This window comes from Scyliorhinus torazame, chromosome 16 (genome assembly GCF_047496885.1).
Source record: "Scyliorhinus torazame isolate Kashiwa2021f chromosome 16, sScyTor2.1, whole genome shotgun sequence".
NCBI classification, from domain to species: domain Eukaryota; kingdom Metazoa; phylum Chordata; class Chondrichthyes; order Carcharhiniformes; family Scyliorhinidae; genus Scyliorhinus; species Scyliorhinus torazame.
Window position 1 is genome coordinate 76,711,845 of NC_092722.1, and position 27,947 is coordinate 76,739,791.

At 50.5% G+C, this 27,947-nt stretch overlaps 1 protein-coding gene across 1 annotated transcript in view; it reads right to left on the minus strand.

Moving 5' to 3' along the window:
• LOC140392886 (chloride channel protein-like) overlaps positions 1-27,947 on the minus strand; it is a 1,200,068-nt gene that overhangs the window by 293,650 nt on the left and 878,471 nt on the right.

Here is a 27,947-nt window from a genome sequence, read left to right on the forward strand (position 1 = left end):
CAGGAACAGCACGGGGTTAGGTACAAAGTAAAGCTCCCTCTACACTGTCCCCATCAAACACTCCCAGGACAGGTACAGCACGGGGTTAGATACAGAGTAAAGCTCCCTCTACACTGCCCCATCAAACACTCCCAGGACAGGTACAGCACGGGGTTAGATACAGAGTAAAGGTCCCTCTACACGGTCCCCATCAAACACTCCCAGGACAGGTACAGCACGGGGTTAGATACAGAGTAAACCTCCCTCCACACTGTCCCCATCAAACACTCCCAGGACAGATACAGCACGGTGTTAGATACAGAGTAAAGCTCCCTCTACACTGTCCCCATCAAACACTCCCAGGACAGGTACAGCACGGGGTTAGATACAGAGTAAAGCTTCCTGTGCACTGTCCCGATCAAACACTCCCAGGACAGGTACACCATGGGGTTAGATACAGAGTAAAGCTTTCTCTACACTGTCCCCATCAAACACTCCCAGGACAGATACAGCATGGGGTTAGATCCAGTATTACAACACCTTGAGACAGTGTAGGGGGAGCTTTCCTCTGTATCTAACCCTGTGCTGTACCTGTCCTGGGAGAGTTTGATGGGGACAGTGTCGAGGGAGTTTTACACTGTATCTAAGCCCTCGCTGTACCTGTACTGGGAGGGCTCTCCCTGAGGACTGACCTTCTGAAAGTGCCATACTCCCTCAGTTCTGACCCTCCGATCGTGCGGCACTCACTCATTCTGACCCTCTGTCGGTGGAGCACACCCTCAGAACAGATCCTGCAACAGTGCAGCAGGGACCCGGCCTCATGGTGAATATGGTGACCATGGACATGTTGGATGTCCCCCGAACAAAGGGAAATCAGCGCCGCATCCACGAGGTAAGGATGGTTGTTCCCGCATTCGTGGGGGGTGGACAGAACTGAAACCACCCATCAGAATAGTCACCTGGAACGTCAGGGGACTTAACGGCCCAGTGAGAAGATCCGGAGTCTTCGCTCATCTGAAAAGTATGAAAGCTGACTTAGTCTTCATCCAGGAGACCCAGCTGAGAGAGAAGGACCGACTGCGGGTAAGGAAGGCTTGGCTGGGACAGACCTCCCATTCCTGCTATGGGATGTGGGCCAGGGGAGTAGCCATACTGTTAAATGAGGATGATGTTTACTGCCACGAGGACGGTTACGGACCCAGGGGGACGGTACGTCATGGTCAGCGGGGTCCAAGATAGGGGAGTAGAATTTCTGGTAAATGTGTACGCTCCTAACTGGGATGAAACAGAGTTTATAAAGAAGACCATGGCGGAAATCCCCGAGGTCGACGCACACCGACCTATCATGGGGGTGCGGCGGGGGCAGACTATATCTATGCACAGGGCTCACGGACAGACAGGTCGAACCCCAAAACAGAGAGGACCTTGAATATGGTGAAAGAACTCAGCATATTCATGGAGCAGATGGGGGCAGTGCACCCCTGGAGGTTCACAAACCCAGGGAGAAGGAGTTTGCCTTCTTCTCCCGGATTGACTTCTGTGTAGTAGAGAAATTGATGCTTCCAGGGATAATAAGAGTGGATTACTCGGGCAGCACGATGGCCAATGGTTAGCACTGCTGCCTCACGGCGCCAAGGTCCCAGGTTCGATCCCGGCTCTGGGTCACTGTCTGTGTGGAGTTTGCACATTCTCCCCTTGTTTGCGTGGGTTTCGCCCCCACAACCCAAAGATGTACAGGCTCGATGGATTGGCCTCGCTTAAATTGCCTCTTAATTGGTAAAAATGAATTGGGTACTCTAAATTTATTTTTTTTAAAAAGAGAGGAATAATCCACGATTGTAATCTCCAGCCATGTTTCACATTTGGGGCAGCACGGTAGCCTTGTGGATAGCACAATTGCTTCACAGCTCCAGGGTCCCAGGTTCGATTCCAGCTTGGGTCACTGTCTGTGCGGAGTCTGCACATCCTCCCCGTGTGTGCGTGGGTTTCCTCCGGGTGCTCCGGTTTCCTCCCACAGTCCAAAGATGTGCAGGTTAGGTGGATTGGCCATGATAAATTGCCCTTCGTGTCCAAAATTGCCCTTAGTGTTGGGTGGGGTTACTGGGTTATGGGGATAGGGTGGAGGTGTGGGCTTGGGTAGGGTGCTCTTACCAAGAGCCTGTGCAGACTCGATGGGCCGAATGGCCTCCTTCTGCACTGTAAATTCTATGAAATTCTATGAAATTACATGGATGCGAGGTTGGAGACGAGCCATACCCAACGCACCCCATGGAGCTTTTCTGCGAGAAAATATCACAAGCCATAGATAAGTATATTACTAATAACCAGAATGGAGAGGTCTCTCCCTCCACACTCTGGGAGGCGCTGAAGGCTGTGATCAGGGGTGAGATTATCACTGACAAAGCACGGTGGACCGGCTATACTCCGAGGCCCTGACCGTAGAGCTTCTGGCGGAGAGGAAAGAGGTACAGATGGACTTTGATCTGCTCTCCACGAGGAAAGCAACTCCGCCAGGCAAGGAGTCCCTGTACAAACACACAGACAAAGTCAGCCGCCTGTCGGCAAAGCAGGCAGTCACGAGGGAAATAGCCCAGATTAGGGACAGCAGAGGCAAACTAGTAGTGGAGCCAGAAAAGGTCAACGAGGAATTTGAGGCCTTCTCCCCCGGGGGCTGTACACCTCCAAGCCCCCAGCAGGTGACTTGGGGATGAAACAGTTCCTCGATGAACTGGACCTACCAATTGTAGGGGAGGAGAGGAAACTGGGGCTAGAGCACCTATAGGACTGGGGAGGTCATGGAGAGCATCAACTCCATGCAGGCGGGGAAGGTGCCATGACCAAACGGATTCCTGGTGGACCTTTACAAACAATTCTCGGCGGCACTGGCCCTGCACCTGCAGGAGATGTTCACAGACTCGCTGGCAAGGGGCACCCTGCTGCCTACGCTAGCATATGCCTCAGTCTCGCGGATACCCAAAAGGACAAAGACCCGGCAGAACTTGGGTCCTACATATGTTCATCGGGGGTGGGGGGGGGGGGGGGGGGGGGTGGGGGAGAAGAAAGAACCCAAGGATCCCCTAAAAAGCCTTGCAAAGAACGAGAAGCATGGGGTGCTGGCCCCCCCAAGCCTGCACTATCACCACTGGGCAGCAACAGCGGAAAGGGAGAAATAGGTGGATAAAGGAAACGGAGGCCGAGTGGGTAAAATGGTTGAGGACTGTTGCATGGGGACATCCCTCTGGGCCCTGGCCATGGCAGTGCTCCCATCCCCACCAAACAAACGCTCAATGAGCCCAGTGGTGATAGCTACACTTGGCCATGGAAGCAGCTGAGGCAGCACTTCGGACTAACCGAGATGTCCATTAAGGCCCCATCTGCAACCAGAGGTTCATGCCAGCCAAAATGTACGCCACCTTCAAAATGTGGAGACAGGACGGGGGGACGGGGGTGGGGGGTGGGGGGAGGGAAGGGGGGGGGGGGGGAAGGGGGGGAGAGGACTGACAGTCAGGGACTTCTACACTGACAACAGACTGACAACACCCGATGAACTGACAGTGAAGAGACAACTGAATGGAAACAAATTAAGATAAATGCAAATTAAACACTTCTTACATAGGAAACAAAGACATACCCACGGCCGCTGCACCAATCGTTATTGGAGGACCTACATGGACGTCGACATGCTCGGGAGGGAAAGCTGCGAGGATCTGTATGGGCAACTACTAGGAAGGACACACACACCACTGGATGAGACAAGGGAAAAATAGGAGGAGGACTTTAGGATTGAAATAGGTTGGGGACTCTGGAGCGTAGTGTCATGGCCAGGGTTTAGAGGACACCAAAGTATACCATGGAGTTCACCTGACCCACGACATTTTACAGGTTTTAGTTATGGGGAGCACAAGGGCCCACTTTACAGGTGTGATGCAACAGAGAACTAAAGTATTTTTAAAACAAACTAACGACTTTGTTAGTTAATTCTATGAATCCAGTTAACATTTTCTAAAGCCACAGGAAACATCTTACCAACTACCAACACTGATAACCCCCCAAAAAGATACAGTACTCTATAGGTAACCCTGAGTAACTTTCCTAACAACATCCATAAGCCAAAACGCTTTTTAACAAAGACAGTAGGTTTGAATTGTCTACAGAGAACTGTTATCACTTTTAAATTATCGAGTAATCTAATACCTTGTTTAACACACAGAGAGAGGGACCAGTATACATCTGCTTGGTTTGAATACAGCTTTCCAACTGAAAGCGAAATTAAAACAGAGCCAAAATCAGCTTCCAGGTTCAAAACAAAAGTAAAAAAGCAGAATCACATTCCAGCTCCACCCACACATCACTGCAGCCATTTGATAAGACACACTTTTCTTAAAGAGACCCTCACATGGCACCTCCCCCCCCCCCCCCCCAAGAAAAGAAAAACCCATCAACTGCAAGATGTTTTCATTTTTCACCTTTTCACTTTCCTTTTAAACAACAGTGACAGTAAATATACTTTTTTTGTTTAACAAAACAAAACACACAAACATTTATATTAACATAGTTCATTTGAGTTCTTCTTCCTCCAACTGGAATCCCTCTTGATTGACAGTCTCTTTGGACAAGAAGGTCTCTGCACGATCCACCCATTTTTCTACGTCTCAGCATTTCTCTTTGAAGTCAGATACTTTAGTTCAATCCGATCACAGAGCCCCTTGTAATTCTCCAACCCAGGAGCATTGGTTATCACAGCTTTCAGGCAGTCAAATGCCTGTTGATACTCCGCTGTCCACTGAAATTTGCTATACTTCTTTAGCAAGTCCGTCAGTGGAGCGACCACACTGCTAAGATTTGGCACAAATTTCCGATAAAATCCACTCATGGCAAGAAATCACATTATTTCCCGTCGTGTCGAGGGTATTGGAAACTCCCCAATAACTTTTGTTTTCACATCCTGTGGGACCATTCGACCCTGTCCGGTTGTATGGCCAAGGAAAGTGACTTGGGCTTTTCCAAATTCACTTTTGGCTCGGTTTACCACCAAAACCCCCCTCCTGAAGTCAATCAAATAACTCCATCAGATGCTTCAAATGTTCTTTCCATGTCTGACTGAAAATTACCAGATCGTCGATGTACACCGCACAATTGGGTAATCCTGAAACAACTTTGTTAGTTAACCGTTGAAATGTGGCTGGGACATTTTTCATGCCAAATGGCATAACTTTGAGTTGGTACATACCATCTGGAGTCACAAAATCTGAAATCTCCTTCGTCCTTTCGGATAAAGGTACCTACCAGGAACCTTGAAGTAAATCCAGTTTGGAAACAAAAGCTGATTGTCCCACCTTCTCAATGCGATCCTCCAAACGTGGGAAAGGATAAGAGTCCATTCTTGTAACTACATTAACCTTTCCATAGTCCACACAGAACCGTTTCAGTACCATCACTATGGGTGAGCTCCATTGGCTGCAACCCACTTCAATTATGCCATTTTTAAACATACTTTCAATTTCCTTGTTAAGCTGTGCCAATTTTAAAGGGTTAAGTCTATATGGATGTTGTTTAATTGGAACAGCATTTCACACATCTACATCATGTATAGCCATTTTAATACTTCCCAACTTATCTCCACAAACTTGCCCATGTGATATCAATAACTCTTTCGGGTCAGTTTGTTTTTCCTCTGGAAGGTAACTCAACAATTTATCCCAATTTTTAAGAGCATCCTCGTTTTCCAATTTAATTTGAGGAATGTCAAATCTGGATTTGGTTCTTCACTTTGAGTTAGAATCATTAAAACCTCCTCCTTTTGCTCTCCTTCCCTTTCAAAGTACCTTTTAAGCATATTCACATGACACACTCGATGACTTTTCCTTCTATCTGGCGTTCGTACCACATAATTCACCTCACTTAATTTCCTTTCAATCTGATAAGGTCCACAAAACCTTGCTTTTAAAGGCTCACCTACCACAGGTAACAATACTCAAACTTTATCTCCACTGGCAAAAGTACAAACTTTTGCATTCCTGTCCGCTACCCGTTTCATCACATGTTGTGCAACTTTTAAATGTTGTCTAGCCAATTCCCTTGCTCTATTTAATCGTTCCCTAAAATTTGACACGTAATCCAATAATGTAAGTTCCAACTGCTCACTCACCAACTATTCCTTAATCAATATAAGTGGTCCTCTTACCTCATGACCAAAAATTAATTCAAAAGGACTGAATTTGGTTGACTCATTAGGTGCATCCCTAATTGCAAACAGTACGAATGGAATTCCTTTATCCCAATCCTCTGAATAATCTTGACACTAAACCCCCAACATTGTCTATAATGTCTGATGCCACCTTTCTAACGCTCCCTGTGATTCTGGTTGGTATGCAGCTGATTTAAATTGTATTATTCCTAAGCTATCCATAACTTCTTTGAATAACCTGGAGGTAAAATTTGATCCTTGATCCTATTTTATTTCTGTGGGTAGTCCATATCTAGTAAAGAAGTTAAGTAACTCCTCCGCAATCTTTATAGCTGTAATATTGCATACTGGAATGGCCTCTGGAAACCTAGTAGACACATCCATTATAGTCAAAAGATATTGATTCCCACTTTTCGTTTTAGGAAGTGGTCCTACACAATCAATTAAGACCCTTGTAAAGGGTTCCTCAAATGCAGGGCGCTGGTTTTATCATTGCTTGAGGTTTCCCTATCACTTGACATGTGTGACATGATCGACAAAATTTAACTACATCTTTATGTAGTCCAGACCAATAAAAATGTTTTTGTATTTTAGCTTGACTTTTCCTAATTCCCAAATGACCTCCCACTGGTACCTCATGTGCTACTCGCAACACCTCCTTTCTATACCCTACCGGCAATACTACTTGATGAACTTCTGCCCACTTTTCATCCGCCTGCATATGTAAAGGTCTCCATTTTCCCATCAAGATATCATTTTTATGTTAATAACATTCTGGTATACACTCAGATTCCTCCTCCACATTTACTTTCTGATGCATTCGTTTTATTTCTATATCTTTCTGTTGTAAATCCGCAAATTTTCCTGAACTAAAAATATCCGCCTCGTCCTCCACCTGTTCTTGATCTTTTCCAATCATCTGATCAAAAATGGTTTCTGATAATTGAACTTCAACTCCATCTTCACTCTTTGATTTCTCCTCTTGTCTTAACCTGTGACTTTGCGACCTTGTTACTACACAACCGGAAAAATCCCAGGATATACGTCATTCAACACATCAGTTGTCTGATTTTCCACTGGCTTATCAACCACAGTAGGCATCACCCCCACCTGCGACCCAGCTATATCATTACCCAAGATAATCTGTAATCCTGGACAAGATAGTTTATCTATTACTCCTACTACCACTTCACCACTCTTCAGTGGACTTTCCAACCTTACCTTATACAATGGAACACAACTCTTCTCACCCTGAATTCCACATGTTACCACTTCTTCTCTCAATATTCTTCCCAAACTACATAACTCCTCATCTCTTACCATCAAAGATTGACTAGCTCCCGTATGTCTTAAAGGTGTGACTTCTTTACCAACTCCTCCTGGTACACCTGAGTAAACTTTACCCACACAAGTAAATTCTTTAAAGAGATCTGGCACCTTCTTATCAATCACCTCTTGATCAGGCTGTACAATCTTTGGCACCTCCTTCGCTTCACTTGGGCTTTCCTTTACCACTTTAACAAAACCCACTGTCTTATCCTGTTTTATCACATCAGCCTTTCCAGTGCTTTTCTTCAACCACCAACACTGTGACTTTACATGGCCTAGTTTATTACAGTGAAAACATTTGAAACTTTTCATTTCTCTTCCACCCTCCTGAATTTACTTTAGTCTGAGGTACACTCTCCTTATTATCTCCCATCAGATCACCTTTACATCTACCACTTGAGTATTTCTCTTTCCCCCAGTTTCTATCCCTCACAGGTTGAAACTGATGTCGGAAATCAAACTTTGATTGATGAACTAATTCATAATCATCTGCCATTTCTGCTGTTAACCTCCCAGTTTTAACCCTCTGCTCTTCGACATGAGTTCTCACTACATCAGGAATTGAATTTTTAAACTCCTCCAAAAGTATAATTTTTCTAAGAGCTTCATACTTTGGTCTATTTTCAAAGCCCTTATCCACCTCTCAAAATTACTCTGTTTGATCCTTTCAAACTCCACGTATGTTTGACCAGGTTCTTTCCTTAAATTTCTAAACCTTTGTCTGTAGGCTTCAGGCACTCGTTCATATGCACCCAAGATGGATTTGTTCACCTCCTCATACGTCCAAGCTATCTCCTCCGAGAGTGATGCAAACACTTCACTAGCCCTACCTAACACCTGTTTGAATCAGTAATACCCACATGTCCTGTCGCCATTTCATTTGTTTAGCTACCTTCTCAAATGAAATGAAAAAGGCTTCTACCTCCTTCTCATCAAACATTGACATTGCTTGGACATATTTAAATAGATCCCCACCAAGCCTTCGACTATGACGCTCAATTATCCTCATCACTCTCCTCAAACGGTACGTTTCCCTTTACATCCACCAATTTTAACTGACTGTCATGTTTCATGTCCATTTTCTGAAGTTCAAACTCTCTCTCCTTTTCCTTTTTCTTCTCTATCTCTTGCTCTCTCCTTTTCTTTTTCCCTGATCTGTACCTCCCTTTCTCTTTCTTTTTATTCTGCCAGGGCTATTCTTTCTTTTTTCCTTTCTTCTCTCTCCTTTTGTATTAAGACCATAAGACCATAAGTAAGGCCATTCGGCCCATCGAGTCCACTCCACCATTCAATCAAGGCTGATTTCAACTCCATTTACCCGCTCTCTCTCCATAGCCCTTAATTCCTCGAGAAATCAAGAATTTATCAACTTCTGTCTTGAAGACACTCAACGTCCCGGCCTCCACCGCCCTCTGTGGCAATGAATTCCACAGACCCACCACTCTCTGGCTGAAGAAATTTCTCCTCATCTCTGTTCTAAAGTGACTCCCTTTTATTCTAAGGCTGTGCCCCCGGGTCCTAGTCTCCCCTGCTAATGGAAACAATTTCCCTACGTCCACCCTATCTAAGCCATTCATTATCTTGTAAGTTTCTATTAGATCTCCCCTCAACCTCCTAAACTGCAATGAATATAATCCCAGGATCCTCAGACGTTCATCGTATGTTAGGCCTACCATTCCTGGGATCATCCGTGTGAATCTCTGCTGGACCCGCTCCAGTGCCAATATGTCCTTCCTGAGGTGTGGGGCCCAAACATGCTCACAGTATTCTAAATGGGGCCTAACTAATGCTTTATAAAGCTTCAGAAGTACATCCCTGCTTTTATATTCCAAGTCTCTTGAGATAAATGACAACATTGCATTTGCTTTCTTAATTACGGACTCAACCTGCAAGTTTACCTTTAGAGAATCCTGGACTAGGACTCCCAAGTCCCTTTGCACTTCAGCATTATGAATTTTGTCACCGTTTAGAAAATAGTCCATGCCTCTATTCGTTTTTCCAAAGTGCAAGACCTCGCACTTGCCCACTTGAATTTCATCAGCCATTTCTTGGACCACCCTCCTAAACTGTCTAAATCTTTCTGCAGCCTCCCCACCTCCTCCATACTACCTGCCCCTCCACCTATCTTTGTATCATCGGCAAACTTAGCCAGAATGCCCCCGTCCCGTCATCTAGATCGTTAATATATAAAGAGAACAGCTGTGGCCTCAACACTGAACCCTGCGGGACACTACTCGTCACCGGTTGCCATTCCGAAAAAGAACCTTTTATCCCAACTCTCTGCCTTCTGCCTGACAGCCAATCGTCAATCCATGTTAGTACCTTGCCTTGAATACCATGGGCCCTTAATTGACTCAGCAGTCTCCCGTGAGGCACCTTATCAAAGGCCTTTTGGAAGTCAAGATAGATAACATCCATTGGCTCTCCTTGGTCTAACCTATTTGTTATCTCTTCAAAGAACTCTAACAGGTTTGTCAGGCACGACCTCCCCTTACTAAATCCATGCTGACTTGTCCTAATCCCACCCTGCACTTCCAAGAATTTAGAAATCTTATCCTTAACAATGGATTCTAGAATCTTGCCAACAACCGAGGTTAGGCTAATTGGCCTATAATTTTCCATCTTTTTCCTTGTTCCCTTCTTGAACAGGGGGGTTACAACAGCAAATTTCCAATCCTCTGAGACTTTCCCTGACTCCAGTGACTTTTGAAAGATCATAACTAACGCCTCCACTATTTCTTCAGCACTCTCCTTTAGAACTCGAGGATATAGCCCATCTGGGCCCGGAGATTTATCAATTTTTAGACCTCTTAGTTTCTCTAGCACTTTCTCCTTTGTGATGGCTACCATATTCAACTCTGCCTGCTGACTCTCCTGAATTGTTGGGATATTACTCATGTCTTCTACTGTGAAGACTGACGCAAAGTACTTATTTAGTTCCTCAGCTATTTCCTTGTCTCCCATCACTAGATTACCAGCGTTATTTTGGAGCGGCCCAATGTCTACTTTTGTCTCCCGTTTGTTTTTAATGTATTTAAAGAAACTTTTACTATCATTCCTAATGTTACTGTCTAGCCTACCTTCATAATTGATCCTCTCTTTCCTTATTTCTCTCTTTGTTATCCTCTGTTTGTTTTTGTAGCCTTCCCAATCTTCTGACTTCCCACTACTCTTTGCCACATTATAGGCTTTCTCTTTTGCTTTGATGCATTCCCTAACTTCCTTTGTCGGCCACGGCTGCCTAATCCCCCCTCTGATAACCTTTCTTTTCCTTGGGATGAGCCTCTGTACTGTGTCCTCAATTACTCCCAGAAACTCCTGCCATTGCTGTTCTACTGTCTTTCCCACTAGGCTCTGTTCCCAGTCGATTTTCGTCAGTTCCTCCCTCATGCCCCTGTAGTTACCTTTATTTAACTGTAACACCTTTACATCTGATTCTACCTTCTTTCTTTCAAATTGGAGATTGAATTCTACCATATTATGATCACTGCCTCCTAAGTGTTCCCTTACTTTAAGATCTTCAATCAAGTCTGGCTCATTACATAACACTAAGTCCAGAATGGCCTGTCCCCTCGTGGGCTCCATCACAAGCTGTTCCAAAAAGCCCTCCTGTAAACATTCAATTAATTTGATTTCCTTGGGTCCACTGGCAGCATTATTTACCCAGCCCACCTGCATATTGACGTCCCCCATGATCACTGTGACCTTGCCTTTCTGACATGCACTTTCTATTTCGTGGTGCATTTTGTGCCCCCGGTCCTGACCACTGTTAGGAGGCCTGTACATAACTCCCATTATGGTTTTTTTGCCTTTGTGGTTCCTCAACTCTACCCACACAGACTCCACATCATCTGACCCTATGTCATTTAGTGCTATTGATTTAATTTAATTCCTAATTAACAAGGTAACCCCGCCCCCTCTGCCCACCTCTCTGTCTTTTCGATAGGTTGTGAATCCCTGGATGTTTAAAAACCATGTCTCTGTGATGCCTACCACATCATACCTGCCAGTCACAATCTGGGCCACAAGCTCATCTACCTTGTTCCGTACACTGCGCGCATTTAAATATAGCACCTTTAATTCTCTATTGACCGTCCTTTTTTGTTTTCTTAGTGTGGTGGACCTTGGTTTACTGAGCCTTTCCATACACTGTCATATTTTGTGGGATGGGGACTATCTTAACCTTTCCTGAGTTCTGTCTTTTCGTGCTTTTTTGTATTCCTAAGCAGCTACGCTTCCCACTGATTACTTCACCTCTTGGTTCCCTGACTTTCCCTTCCCCCCCAATCTCTAGTTTAAAGTCCTATTGACCACCCTATTTACTCTTTTCGCCAGAACACTGGTCCCAGCTCGGTTCAGGTGGAGACCATCCCAACGGTATAGGTCCCCCCTGTCCCAAAACTGATGCCAGTGTCCCATGAAAAGGAACCCCTCTTTCCCACACCACTCTTTCAGCCACGTGTTAACTTCCCTTATTCTTGCCTCCCTATGCCAATTTGCACGTGGCTCGGGCAGTAATCCGGAGATTATGATGCTTTCATTCTTTTTCATATTCAAGTTGCTTGATTTGTAACTGAATTTTTTGCCATTTCCAATGAGTCCGACTGTATCTCAGGCAATTTCAAATGCTCAGCTACCGCTGTCAGTACCTCATCTTTTCGTATTCTATCAGGCAATGTTAACTGCAATGTTTTTGCCAAATCGAAAAGCCTGTTTTTAGTCTCTGTTCATAAGGTACTTCGTGTGACCTTCTCCACCCCAAAAACTTCAGAGCCTCTGAAAGAGCCATTGTCCACAACACACTCCCTACTTAAAATGTAATACCAACCTGAAAAGCAAACACAAATATGCTCACCCCTCACCGCCTTTAAGTTCACCAAGCCAACCCAATCACAAAAGATAGACTTTTATCCCGGACGAGCCCCCAATTTGTCATGGCCCAGGGTTCAGAGAACACCAAAGTATATCATGGAGGTCACCTGACCCACAACTTGTAACAGATTTTGGTTATGGGGAGCAGAAGGGCCCACTTTACAGGTGTGATGCAACAAAGATCTAAAGTATTTTTAAAACGAAACAATGTTTATTTTATGAATCCAGTTAACATTTTATAAACCCATAGTAAACATCTTACCAACTACCAACACTGATAACCCCCAAAAAGATACAGTATTCTATAGGTAACCCTTAGTAACTTTACTGACAACATCAATCAGTCAAAACACTTTTTAACAAAGACAGTAGGTTTGAATTGTCTACAGAGAACAGTTATCACTTTTAAATTATCGAGTAATCTAACACCTTGTTTAACACACAGAGAGAGGGACCAGTATACATCTGCTTGGTTTGAATGCAGTTCTCCAACAGAATGCGAAACTAAAACACAGAGCCAAAACCAGCTGACAATTCAAAACGCAAGTAAAAAGCAGAATCACATTCCAGCTCCACCCACACAATGACATCACTGCAGCCATTTGATAAAACACACTTTTCTTAAAGGGACTCTCACATGACAGAAGCACTAAACAGGGTCAACTCCACCTCCACATGTGCAGGGCTAACTCAAATGCAGCTCTCAGTGGCACACAGAGCATACCTACCCAGAGCCCGAATAAGCAGGTTCTTCCTAGAGGTGGAGGACAAATGTGAACAATGCCAGGGAGATCCGGCCAACCACGCCCACATGTTCTGGACATGCCCCAGACTTGGAGGGTTCTGGACAGCCTTTCTTGAGGCCATGTCCAAGGTGGCGGGGATGAGGGTGGAGCCAAAGAGTTGCGGTCTTCGGGGTATCAGACTAGCCAGATCTCTTCACAAGGAGGAAAGCCAATGCCGATGCCCTTGCCTTTGCTTCCCTGATCCCTGACCCTCCGACAACGCAGCTCCCTCACCGAGAATCCAGCTCGGGTGGCGATCAGCAGCACCACCCAAAGCTGCAGACTGACGGTCCAACCTAGCGGAACCTCCGCCTAGAGAAAATCAAATTCACCATCCGGGGAGGGGTGGTCGGAAGAGGACTGCCACAAAACGTGGGAGCCATTCACCCAGGTGTTCCAAGAGCTGTTTGTAGCCAGCAGCCAATAAACCAGAGGGAGGGGAAGCCACAGAAGAGCCACAGAAGAACACAGAAAAATACAGCACATAACAGGCCCTTCGGCCCACGATGTTGTGCCGAACCTTTGTCCTAGATTAATCATAGATTATCATTGAATTCACAGTGCAGAAGGAGGCCACTCGGCCCATCGAGCCCGCACCGGCCCCCGGAAAGAGCACCCCACCCATAGTCAACATCTCCACCCAACACTAAGGGCAATTTTGGACACTAAGGGCAATTTATCATGGCCAATCCACCTAACCTGCACATCTTTGGACTGTGGGAGGAAACCGGAGCACCCGGAGGAAACCCACGCAGACACGGGGAGGATGTGCAGACTCCGCACAGATAGTGACCCAAGCCGGAATCGAACCTGGGACCCTGGAGCTGTGAAGCAATTGTGCTTTCCACAATGCTACCGTGCTGGCCTTAAGAACAAATAAATCTACACTATATCATTTTACCGTAATCCATGTACCTATCCAATAGCTGCTTGAAGGTCCCTAATGTTTCCGACTCAGCTACTTCCACAGGCAGTGCATTCCATGTCCCCACTACTCTCTGGGTAAAGAATCTACCTCTGACATCCCCCCTATATCTTCCACCATTCACCTTAAATTTATGTCCCCTTGTAATGGTTTGTTCCACCCGGGGAAAAAGTCTCTGACTGTCTACTCTATCTATTCCCCTGATCATCTTATAAACCTCTATCAAGTCGCCCCTCATCCTTCTCAGTTCTAATGAGAAAAGGCCTAGCACCTTCAACCTTTCCTTGTAAGACCTACTCTCCATTCCAGGCAACATCCTGGTAAATCTCCTTTGCACCTTTTCCAAAGCTTCCACATCCTTCTTAAAATGAGGCGACCAGAACTGTACACAGTACTCCAAATGTGGCCTTACCAAAGTTTTGTACAGCTGCATCATCATCTCTCGGCTCTTAAATTCAATCCCTCTGTTAATGAACGCTAGCTCTATCCACTTGAGTGGCAACTTTCAAGATCTCTCTACTCCTCCACATTGCCAAGAACTCTACCGTTAACCCTGTATTCCGCATTCATATTTGCCCTTCCAAAATGGACAACCTCACACTTTTCAGGGTTAAACTCCATCTGCCACTTCTCAGCCCAGCTCTGCATCCTATCTATGTCTCTTTGCAGCTGACAACAGCCCTCCTCACTGTCCACAACTCCACCAATCTTCGTATCATCTGCAAATTTACTGACCCACCCTTCAACTCCCTCATCCAAGTCATTAATGAAAATCAAAACAGCAGAGGACCCAGAACTGATCCCTGCGGTACACCACTGGTAACTGGGATCCAGGCTGAATATTTACCATCCACCACCACTCTCTGACTTCTATCGGTTAGCCAGTTCGTTATCCAAATGGCCAAATTTCCCACTATCCCATGCCTCCTTACTTTCTGCAGAAGTCTACCATGAGGAACCTTATCAAATGCCTTACTAAAATCCATGTACACTACATCCACTGCTTTACCTTCATCCACATGCTTGACTACAGGCTCAATGAAATGAGGGGGGGGGGGGGGGGGAGGGGGAAGGAGGTAGGGAGGGAACAAAGCAGCATAGAACCCAATCATACCTAACACAAAATAGTATACGTGGCAGAATGCCACCCCAACAAGCTAAGGCTGGAAGATCCAACAAACAAAGAAGACACGACGAATAACAGGAAGGGGGTGGGGATCAGGAGGAAATGGGGAGTTGGCAGCAGGAGGCCGAGTCAAAACTAAACACTTGCTGAGAAATATAAATTGCATCTCATGCATGTAGTGAATGGTAACCGATGTATGTAGCTTCTGTGTATGTTCACGTTCACCTTTGCTTTGTATAATAAGGAAAACACAAAAAGAAACAGTTTTTTAGAAGTTCTGACCCGCCGATAGTGCAACACTCTCAGGACTGACCCTGCGTCAATGCACTGCTCCCTCCGTACTGACCCTGCAACAGTGCAGCACTCCCTCAGTACTGACCCTCCGACAGTGTGGCACTCCCTCAGTACTGACCCTGCGACAGTGCAGCAATCCCTCAGTACTGACTCTGACAGTGCGGCACTCCCTCAGTACTGGCCCTCTGACAGTGCGGCACTCCCTCAGTACTCATCCTCTGACAGTGCAGCACTCCCTCAGAACTGACCCTCTGACAGTGCAGCACTCCCTCAGTACTGACCCTCTGACAGTGCAGCACTCCCTCAGAACTGACCCTCTGACAGTGCAGCACTCCCTCAGTACTGACCCTCTGACAGTGCAGCACTCCCTCAGAACTGACCCTCTGACAGTGCAGCACTCCCTCAGTACTGACCCTCTGACAGTGCAGCACTCCCTCAGAACTGACCCTCTGACAGTGCAGCACTCCCTCAGTACTGACCCTCTGACAGTGCAGCACTCCCTCAGTACTGACCCTCTGACAGTGCAGCACTCCCTCAGTACTGACCCTGTGTCAGTGCAGCTCCCCCCTCAGTACTGACCCTGCAACAGTGCAGCACTCCCTCAGTATTGACCCTGCGACAGTGCAGCACTCCCTCAGTACTGACCCTGCAACAGTGCAGCACTCCCTCAGTATTGACCCTGCGACAGTGCAGCACTCCCTCAGTACTGACCCTGCAACAGTGCAGCACTCCCTCAGTATTGACCCTGCAACAGTGCAGCACTCCCTCAGTACTGACCCTGCAACAGTGCAGCTCTCCCTCAGTACTGAGCGGGCAACAGTGCAAATGAAAATGAAATGAAAATCGCTTATTGTCACAAGTAAACTTCAAATGAAGTTACTGTAAAAAGCCCCTAGTCGCCACATTCCGGCGCCTGTTCGTGTTACGCACTCAGTACTGACCGTCTGACAGTGCAGTTCCCCACTCAGTACTGACCCTCTGACAGTGCAGCTCCACCCTCCCTCCTGACCCTCTGACAACGAGGCTCCCCGCTCAATACTGAGCCTGCGACAGTGCGTCACTCGCTCAGTACTGACCCTCTGACAGTGCAGCTCCCCCCTCAGTACTGACCCTGTTATGGGCCAGGGTTTAGAGGACCCCAAAGTGTATCATGGAGTTAACCTGACCCACAACTTTTACTATATTGTGGTATGGGGAGCACACGGCCCACTCTACAGGTGTGGTACAGCAGAAATGGAAAAGTATTTTTAAAAGCAAAACAATGTTTATTCTATAAACTCAAGTTAACCTTTTTAAAACATTCAGTGAACATCTTAGCAACCATTAATTCAAATACAACCCCCAAAGAATACAACACTAAGTAATCCGTAAGCTGTCCTTTTAACATCCAGAAAACTTTTTAAAAAACCTTTGAACAGAAGCACATCAGGTTAAAGTCACTACTGAGAGCAGTTATTAGTCTTAAATAACCAAAGGATCGATTACCAGTCTTTAGATTAGAGAGAGACTCTAATAGACCTTCTGGCTGTGACTGCAGCTATCCAGCTCTGAAAACGAAACTAAAACACACCCTGCAGCAAACAGCCTGAAACAAAAGTAAAAAGCTGACAGACAGCCGAGCTCCACCCACTCTCTGACATCACTGCAGTAATAAACACCCATTTATTAAAGGTACTCTCAGTACAGATATTTATATACACACCCATTTATAAACACCCATTTCGTAAAGGTACTTTCACATGACAACCCTGCGACAGTGCGGTACTCTCTCTTACTGACCCTCTGACAGTGCAGCTCCCCCCTCAGTACTGACCCTCTGACAGTGCAGCACCCCCTCAGTACTGACCCTCTGACAGTGCAGCACTCCCTCAGTACTGACCCTCTGACAGGGCAGCAGTCCCTCAGTACTGACCCTCTGACAGTGCAGCTCCCCCCTCAATACTGACCCTGCAACAGTGCAGCGCTCCCTCAGTACTGATCCTCTGACAGTGCAGCGCTCCCTCAGTACTGACCCTCTGACAGTGCAGCGCTCCCTCAGTACTGACCCTCTGACAGTGCAGCACCCCCTCAGTACTGATCCTCTGACAGTGCAGCGCTCCCTCAGTACTGACCCTCTGACAGTGCAGCTCCCCCCTCAATACTGACCCTGCAACAGTGCAGCGCTCCCTCAGTACTGACCCTCCGACAGTGCAGCACTCCCTCAGTACTGACCCTGTGTCAGTGCAGCTCCCCCCCTCAGTACTGACCATGCAACAGTGCAGCACTCCCTCAGTATTGACCCTGTGACAGTGCAGCACTCCCTCAGTGCTGACCCTGCAACAGGGCAGCACTCCCTCAGTACTGACCCTCTGACCGCACAGCACTCTCTCAGTACTGACGCTCTGACAGTGCAGCGCTCCCTCAGTACTGACCCTGCGACAGTGCAGCACTCCCTCAGGACTGACCCTCTGACAGTGCAGCACTCCCTCAGTACTGACCCTCTGACCGCACAGCACTCTCTCAGTACTGACGCACTGACAGTGCAGCGCTCCCTCAGTACTGACCCTGCGACAGTGCAGCACTCCCTCAGTACTGACCCTGCGACAGTGCAGCTCTCCCTCGGTACTGACCCTCTGACAGTGCAGCACCCCCTCAGTACTGACCCTCTGACAGTGCAGCACCCCCTCAGTACTGAGCCTCTGACAGCGCAGCACCCTCTCAGTACTGACCCTGCGACAGTGCAGCACTCCCTCAGTACTGACCCTGCGACAGAGCGGCACTCCCTCAGTACTGACCCTCTGACAGTGCATCACTCCCTCAGTATGATCCTGCGACAGGGCAGCACTCCCTCAGTACTGACCCTCTGACAGTGCATCACTCTCTCAGTACTGACCCTCTGACAGTGCGGCGTTCCCTCAGTACTGACTCTCTGACAGTGCTGCACTCCCTCAGGACTGACCCTCTGACAGTGCAGCACCCCCTCAGTACTGAGCCTCTGACAGTGCAGCACTCCCTCAGTACTGACCCTCTGACAGGGCATCACTCACTCAGTATGATCCTGCGACAGTGCAGCACTCCCTCAGTACTGACCCTCTGACAGTGCATCACTCTCTCAGTACTGACCCTCTGACAGTGCGGCGCTCCCTCAGTACTGACCCTCTGACAGTGCATCACTCCCTCAGTACTGACCCTCTGACAGTGCGGCGCTCCCTCAGTACTGACCCTCTGACAGTGCGGCACTCCCTCAGTACTGGCCCTCTGACAGTGCGGCACTCCCTCAGTACTGACCCTCCGACAGTGCTGCACTCTCTCAGTACTGACGCTCTGACAGTGCATCACTCCCTCAGTACTGACCCTCTGACAGTGCGGCGCTCCCTCAGTACTGACCCTCTGACAGTGCAGCACTCCCTCAGTACTGACCCTCTGACAGTGCAGCACCCCCTCAGTACTGAGCCTCTGACAGTGCAGCACTGACCCTCTGACAGGGCATCACTCCCTCAGTATGATCCTGCGACAGTGCAGCACTCCCTCAGTACTGACCCTCTGACAGTGCATCACTCTCTCAGTACTGACCCTCTGACAGGGCATCACTCCCTCAGTATGATCCTGCGACAGTGCAGCACTCCCTCAGTACTGACCCTCTGACAGTGCATCACTCTCTCAGTACTGACCCTCTGACAGTGCGGCGCTCCCTCAGTACTGGCCATCTGACAGTGCAGCGCTCCCTCAGTACTGACGCTCCGACAGTGTAGCACCCCCTCAGTACTGACCCTCTGACAGTGCAGCACTCCCTCAGTACTGACCCTCTGACAGTGCAGCACTCGCTCAGTACTGACCCTCTGACAGCGCAGCACTCTCAGTACTGACCCTCTGACAGTGCAGCATTCCCTCAGTACTGACCCTCTGACAGCGCAGCACTCCATCAGTACTGAGCCTCTGACAGCGCAGCACCCCCTCAGTACTGACCCTCTGACAGTGCAGCACCCCCTCAGGACTGAGCCTCTGACAGCGCAGCACCCCCTCAGTACTGACCCTGCGACAGTGCAGCACTCCCTCAGTAGTGACCCTGCGACAGAGCGGCACTCCCTCAGTACTGACCCTCTGACAGTGCATCACTCCCTCAGTATGATCCTGCGACAGGGCAGCACTCCCTCAGTACTGACCCTCTGACAGTGCATCACTCTCTCAGTACTGACCCTCTGACAGTGCGGCGTTCCCTCAGTACTGAATCTGACAGTGTGGCACTCCCATAGTACTGACCCTCTGACAGTGCAGCACCCCCTCAGTACTGAGCCTCTGACAGTGCAGCACTCCCTCAGTACTGACCCTCTGACAGGGCATCACACCCTCAGTATGATCCTGCGACAGTGCAGCACTCCCTCAGTACTGACCCTCTGACAGTGCGGCACTCCCTCAGTACTGACCCTCCGACAGTGCTGCACTCTCTCAGTACTGACCCTCCGACAGTGCATCACTCCCTCAGTACTGACCCTCTGACAGTGCGGCGCTCCCTCAGTACTGACCCTCTGACAGTGCGGCGCTCCCTCAGTACTGACCCTCTGACAGTGCGGCACTCCCTCAGTACTGACTCTCTGACAGGGCATCACTCCCTCAGTATGATCCTGCGACAGTGCAGCACTCCCTCAGTACTGACCCTCTGACAGTGCATCACTCTCTCAGTACTGACCCTCTGACAGTGCGGCGCTCCCTCAGTACTGACCCTCTGACAGTGCATCACTCCCTCAGTACCGACCCTCTGACAATGCAGCACTCCCTCAGTACTGACCCTCTGACAGTGCAGCACTCCCTCAGTACTGATCCTCTGACAGTGCAGCGCTCCCTCAGTACTGACCCTCTGACAGTGCGGCGCTCCCTCAGTACTGACCCTCTGACAGTGCGGCACTCCCTCAGTACTGACTCTCTGACAGGGCATCACTCCCTCAGTATGATCCTGCGACAGTGCAGCACTCCCTCAGTACTGACCCTCTGACAGTGCATCACTCTCTCAGTACTGACCCTCTGACAGTGCGGCGCTCCCTCAGTACTGACCCTCTGACAGTGCATCACTCCCTCAGTACCGACCCTCTGACAATGCAGCACTCCCTCAGTACTGACCCTCTGACAGTGCAGCACTCCCTCAGTACTGATCCTCTGACAGTGCAGCGCTCCCTCAGTACTGACCCTCTGACAGTGCAGCACTCCCTCAGTACTGACCCTCTGACAGTGCAGCACTCCCTCAGTACTGACCCTCTGACAGTGCAGCACTCCCTCAGTACTGATCCTCTGACAGTGCAGCGCTCCCTCAGTACTGACCCTCTGACAGTGCAGCTCCCCCCTCAATACTGACCCTGCAACAGTGCAGCACTCCCTCAGTACTGACCCTCCGACAATGCAGCACTCCCTCAGTACTGACCCTGTGTCAGTGCAGCTCCCCCCCTCAGTACTGACCATGCAACAGTGCAGCACTCCCTCAGTATTGACCCTGTGACAGTGCAGCACTCCCTCAGTGCTGACCCTGCAACAGGGCAGCACTCCCTCAGTACTGACCCTCTGACAGTGCAGCACTCCCTCAGTACTGACCCTCTGACAGGGCATCACTCCCTCAGTACTGACCCTCTGACAGTGCATCACTCTCTCAGTACTGACCCTCTGACAGTGCGGCGCTCCCTCAGTACTGACCCTCTGACAGTGCATCACTCCCTCAGTATGATCCTGCGACAGTGCAGCACTCCCTCAGTACTGACCCTCTGACAGTGCATCACTCTCTCAGTACTGACCCTCTGACAGTGCGGCGCTCCCTCAGTACTGGCCATCTGACAGTGCAGCGCTCCCTCAGTACTGACGCTCCGACAGTGCAGCACCCCCTCAGTACTGACCCTCTGACAGTGCAGCACTCCCTCAGTACTGACCCTCTGACAGTGCAGCACTCGCTCAGTACTGACCCTCTGACAGCGCAGCACTCTCAGTACTGACCCTCTGACAGTGCAGCATTCCCTCAGTACTGACCCTCTGACAGCGCAGCACCCCCTCAGTACTGACCCTCTGACAGTGCAGCACTCCATCAGTACTGAGCCTCTGACAGCGCAGCACCCCCTCAGTACTGACCCTCTGACAGTGCAGCACCCCCTCAGTACTGAGCCTCTGACAGTGCAGCACCCCCTCAGTACTGACCCTGCGACAGTGCAGCACTCCCTCAGTACTGACCCTGCGACAGAGCGGCACTCCCTCAGTACTGACCCTCTGACAGTGCATCACTCCCTCAGTATGATCCTGCGACAGGGCAGCACTCCCTCAGTACTGACCCTCTGACAGTGCATCACTCTCTCAGTACTGACCATGTGACAGTGCGGCGTTCCCTCAGTACTGACTCTGACAGTGCGGCAATCCCTCAGTACTGACCCTCTGACAGGGCATCACACCCTCAGTATGATCCTGCGACAGTGCAGCACTCCCTCAGTACTGACCCTCTGACAGTGCATCACTCTCAGTACTGACCCTCTGACAGTGCGGCGCTCCCTCAGTACTGACCCTCTGACAGTGCATCACTCCCTCAGTACTGACCCTCTGACAGTGCGGCGCTCCCTCAGTACTGACCCTCTGACAGTGTGGCACTCCCTCAGTACTGGCCCTCTGACAGTGCGGCACTCCCTCAGTACTGACCCTCCGACAGTGCTGCACTCTCTCAGTACTGACCCTCCGACAGTGCATCACTCCCTCAGTACTGACCCTCTGACAGTGCGGCGCTCCCTCAGTACTGACCCTCTGACAGTGCAGCACTCCCTCAGTACTGACCCTCTGACAGTGCAGCACCCCCTCAGTACTGAGCCTCTGACAGTGCAGCACTCCCTCAGTACTGACCCTCTGACAGGGCATCACTCCCTCAGTATGATCCTGCGACAGTGCAGCACTCCCTCAGTACTGACCCTCTGACAGTGCATCACTCTCTCAGTACTGACCCTCTGACAGTGCGGCGCTCCCTCAGTACTGACCCTCTGACAGTGCATCACTCCCTCAGTACTGACCCTCTGACAGGGCATCACTCCCTCAGTATGATCCTGCGACAGTGCAGCACTCCCTCAGTACTGACCCTCTGACAGTGCATCACTCTCTCAGTACTGACCCTCTGACAGTGCGGCGCTCCCTCAGTACTGACCCTCTGACAGTGCATCACTCCCTCAGTACCGACCCTCTGACAATGCAGCACTCCCTCAGTACTGACCCTCTGACAGTGCGACGCTCCCTCAGTACTGACCCTCTGACAGTGCAGCACTCCCTCAGTACTGACCCTCTGACAGTGCAGCACCCCCTCAGTACTGAGCCTCTGACAGTGCAGCACTCCCTCAGTACTGACCCTCTGACAGGGCATCACTCCCTCAGTATGATCCTGCGACAGTGCAGCACTCCCTCAGTACGGACCCTCTGACAGTGCATCACTCTCTCAGTACTGACCCTCTGACAGTGCGGCGCTCCCTCAGTACTGACCCTCTGACAGTGCACCACTCCCTCAGTACTGACACTCTGACAGGGCATCACTCCCTCAGTATGATCCTGCGACAGTGCAGCACTCCCTCAGTACTGACCCTCTGACAGTGCATCACTCTCTCAGTACTGACCCTCTGACAGTGCGGCGCTCCCTCAGTACTGGCCATCTGACAGTGCAGCGCTCCCTCAGTACTGACGCTCCGACAGTGCAGCACCCCCTCAGTACTGACCCTCTGACAGTGCAGCACTCCCTCAGTACTGACCCTCTGACAGTGCAGCACTCGCTCAGTACTGACCCTCTGACAGCGCAGCACTCTCAGTACTGACCCTCTGACAGTGCAGCATTCCCTCAGTACTGACCCTCTGACAGCGCAGCACCCCCTCAGTACTGACCCTCTGACAGTGCAGCACTCCATCAGTACTGAGCCTCTGACAGCGCAGCACCCCCTCAGTACTGACCCTCTGACAGTGCAGCACCCCCTCAGTACTGAGCCTCTGACAGTGCAGCACCCCCTCAGTACTGACCCTGCGACAGTGCAGCACTCCCTCAGTACTGACCCTGCGACAGAGCGGCACTCCCTCAGTACTGACCCTCTGACAGTGCATCACTCCCTCAGTATGATCCTGCGACAGGGCAGCACTCCCTCAGTACTGACCCTCTGACAGTGCATCACTCTCTCAGTACTGACCATGTGACAGTGCGGCGTTCCCTCAGTACTGACTCTGACAGTGCGGCAATCCCTCAGTACTGACCCTCTGACAGGGCATCACACCCTCAGTATGATCCTGCGACAGTGCAGCACTCCCTCAGTACTGACCCTCTGACAGTGCATCACTCTCAGTACTGACCCTCTGACAGTGCGGCGCTCCCTCAGTACTGACCCTCTGACAGTGCATCACTCCCTCAGTACTGACCCTCTGACAGTGCGGCGCTCCCTCAGTACTGACCCTCTGACAGTGTGGCACTCCCTCAGTACTGGCCCTCTGACAGTGCGGCACTCCCTCAGTACTGACCCTCCGACAGTGCTGCACTCTCTCAGTACTGACCCTCCGACAGTGCATCACTCCCTCAGTACTGACCCTCTGACAGTGCGGCGCTCCCTCAGTACTGACCCTCTGACAGTGCAGCACTCCCTCAGTACTGACCCTCTGACAGTGCAGCACCCCCTCAGTACTGAGCCTCTGACAGTGCAGCACTCCCTCAGTACTGACCCTCTGACAGGGCATCACTCCCTCAGTATGATCCTGCGACAGTGCAGCACTCCCTCAGTACTGACCCTCTGACAGTGCATCACTCTCTCAGTACTGACCCTCTGACAGTGCGGCGCTCCCTCAGTACTGACCCTCTGACAGTGCATCACTCCCTCAGTACTGACCCTCTGACAGGGCATCACTCCCTCAGTATGATCCTGCGACAGTGCAGCACTCCCTCAGTACTGACCCTCTGACAGTGCATCACTCTCTCAGTACTGACCCTCTGACAGTGCGGCGCTCCCTCAGTACTGACCCTCTGACAGTGCATCACTCCCTCAGTACCGACCCTCTGACAATGCAGCACTCCCTCAGTACTGACCCTCTGACAGTGCGACGCTCCCTCAGTACTGACCCTCTGACAGTGCAGCACTCCCTCAGTACTGACCCTCTGACAGTGCAGCACCCCCTCAGTACTGAGCCTCTGACAGTGCAGCACTCCCTCAGTACTGACCCTCTGACAGGGCATCACTCCCTCAGTATGATCCTGCGACAGTGCAGCACTCCCTCAGTACGGACCCTCTGACAGTGCATCACTCTCTCAGTACTGACCCTCTGACAGTGCGGCGCTCCCTCAGTACTGACCCTCTGACAGTGCACCACTCCCTCAGTACTGACACTCTGACAGGGCATCACTCCCTCAGTATGATCCTGCGACAGTGCAGCACTCCCTCAGTACTGACCCTCTGACAGTGCATCACTCTCTCAGTACTGACCCTCTGACAGTGCGGCGCTCCCTCAGTACTGGCCATCTGACAGTGCAGCGCTCCCTCAGTACTGACGCTCCGACAGTGCAGCACCCCCTCAGTACTGACCCTCTGACAGTGCAGCACTCCCTCAGTACTGACCCTCTGACAGTGCAGCACTCGCTCAGTACTGACCCTCTGACAGCGCAGCACTCTCAGTACTGACCCTCTGACAGTGCAGCATTCCCTCAGTACTGACCCTCTGACAGCGCAGCACCCCCTCAGTACTGACCCTCTGACAGTGCAGCACTCCATCAGTACTGAGCCTCTGACAGCGCAGCACCCCCTCAGTACTGACCCTCTGACAGTGCAGCACCCCCTCAGTACTGAGCCTCTGACAGTGCGGCACTCCCTCAGTGCTGACACTCCGACAGTGCAGCACTCCCTCAGTACTGACCCTCTGACAGCGCAGCACTCGCTCAGTACCGACCCTGACAATGCAGCACTCCCTCAGTACTGACCCTCTGACAGTGCAGCGCTCCCTCAGTACTGACCCTCTGACAGCGCAGCGCTCCCTCAGTACTGACCCTCTGACAGGGCATCACTCCCTCAGTATGATCCTGCGACAGTGCAGCACTCCCTCAGTACTGACCCTCTGACAGTGCATCACTCTCTCAGTACTGACCCTCTGACAGTGCGGCGCTCCCTCAGTACTGACCCTCTGACAGTGCATCACTCCCTCAGTACCGACCCTCTGACAATGCAGCACTCCCTCAGTACTGACCCTCTGACAGTGCGACGCTCCCTCAGTACTGACCCTCTGACAGTGCAGCACTCCCTCAGTACTGACCCTCTGACAGTGCAGCACCCCCTCAGTACTGAGCCTCTGACAGTGCAGCACTCCCTCAGTACTGACCCTCTGACAGGGCATCACTCCCTCAGTATGATCCTGCGACAGTGCAGCACTCCCTCAGTACTGACCCTCTGACAGTGCATCACTCTCTCAGTACTGACCCTCTGACAGTGCGGCGCTCCCTCAGTACTGACCCTCTGACAGTGCATCACTCCCTCAGTACTGACACTCTGACAGGGCATCACTCCCTCAGTATGATCCTGCGACAGTGCAGCACTCCCTCAGTACTGACCCTCTGACAGTGCATCACTCTCTCAGTACTGACCCTCTGACAGTGCGGCGCTCCCTCAGTACTGGCCATCTGACAGTGCAGCGCTCCCTCAGTACTGACGCTCCGACAGTGCAGCACCCCCTCAGTACTGACCCTCTGACAGTGCAGCACTCCCTCAGTACTGACCCTCTGACAGTGCAGCACTCGCTCAGTACTGACCCTCTGACAGCGCAGCACTCTCAGTACTGACCCTCTGACAGTGCAGCATTCCCTCAGTACTGACCCTCTGACAGCGCAGCACCCCCTCAGTACTGACCCTCTGACAGTGCAGCACTCCATCAGTACTGAGCCTCTGACAGCGCAGCACCCCCTCAGTACTGACCCTCTGACAGTGCAGCACCCCCTCAGTACTGAGCCTCTGACAGTGCAGCACTCGCTCAGTACCGACCCTGACAATGCAGCACTCCCTCAGTACTGACCCTCTGACAGTGCAGCGCTCCCTCAGTACTGACCCTCTGACAGCGCAGCGCTCCCTCAGTACTGACCCTCTGACAATGCAGCACTCCCTCAGTACTGACCCTCTGACAATGCAGCACTCCCTCAGTACTGACCCTCTGACAGTGCAGCGCTCCCTCAGTACTGACGCTCCGACGGTGCAGCGCTCCCTCAGTACTGACACTCTGACAGTGCAGCACTCCCTCAGTACTGACCCTCTGACAGTGCGGCACTCCCTCAGTGCTGACACTCCGACAGTGCAGCACTCCCTCAGTACTGACCCTCTGACAGTGCAGCGCTCCCTCAGTACTGACGCTCCGACGGTGCAGCGCTCCCTCAGTACTGACACTCTGACAGTGCAGCACTCCCTCAGTACTGACCCTCTGACAGTGCGGCACTCCCTCAGTGCTGACACTCCGACAGTGCAGCACTCCCTCAGTACTGACCCTCTGACAGCGCAGCACTCGCTCAGTACCGACCCTCTGACAATGCAGCACTCCCTCAGTACTGACCCTCTGACAGTGCAGCGCTCCCTCAGTACTGACCCTCTGACAGCGCAGCACTCCCTCAGTACTGACCCTCTGACAATGCAGCACTCCCTCAGTACTGACCCTCTGACAGTGCAGCGCTCCCTCAGTACTGACGCTCCGACAGTGCAGCGCGCCCTCAATTCTAATGAGGGAGAAAAACAGAATGAGGGTGATCACCAGAATCAAGAAAGTGAACAAACAGAGAATTAGAGGAAAAACTTGCCTCCAAGGGGAGTCCCAAAGCAGCAGCCCACTCCCACCGCACATCCCACAGTCAGAATTTCACTACAGAAATTATAGTGTTCCTGGGCAGAGAAAGAGAGAGAGAGTGGGCAACAGCGAGAGAGAGAGACAGAGAATGAGACAGAGGGAGAGATAGAGCGAGAGACAGGGGGAGAGAGACAGACACACACAGAGAGGGGGGACAGAGAGAGAGGTAGAGAGACAGAGAGGAGGATGACACAGAGAGTGACGCACACAGAGAGAGGGAGGCACACGGAGAGAGGGAGGCACACAGAGAGAGGGAGGCACACAGAGAGAGGGAGACACACAGAGAGAGGGAGACACACAGAGAGAGGGAGACACACAGAGAGGGAGACACACAGAGAGGGAGACACACAGAGAGAGGGAGACACAGAGAGAGAGAGAGACACACAGAGAGAGGGAGACATAGAGAGAGAGAGAACATAGAACATAGAACAATACAGCGCAGTACAGGCCCTTCGGCCCACGATGTTGCACCGAAACAAAAGCCATCTAACCTACACTATGCCGTTATCATCCATATGTTTATCCAATAAACTTTTAAATGCCCTCAATGTTGGCGAGTTCACTACTGTAGCAGGTAGGGCATTCCACGGCCTCACTACTCTTTGCGTAAAGAACCTTCCTCTGACCTCTGTC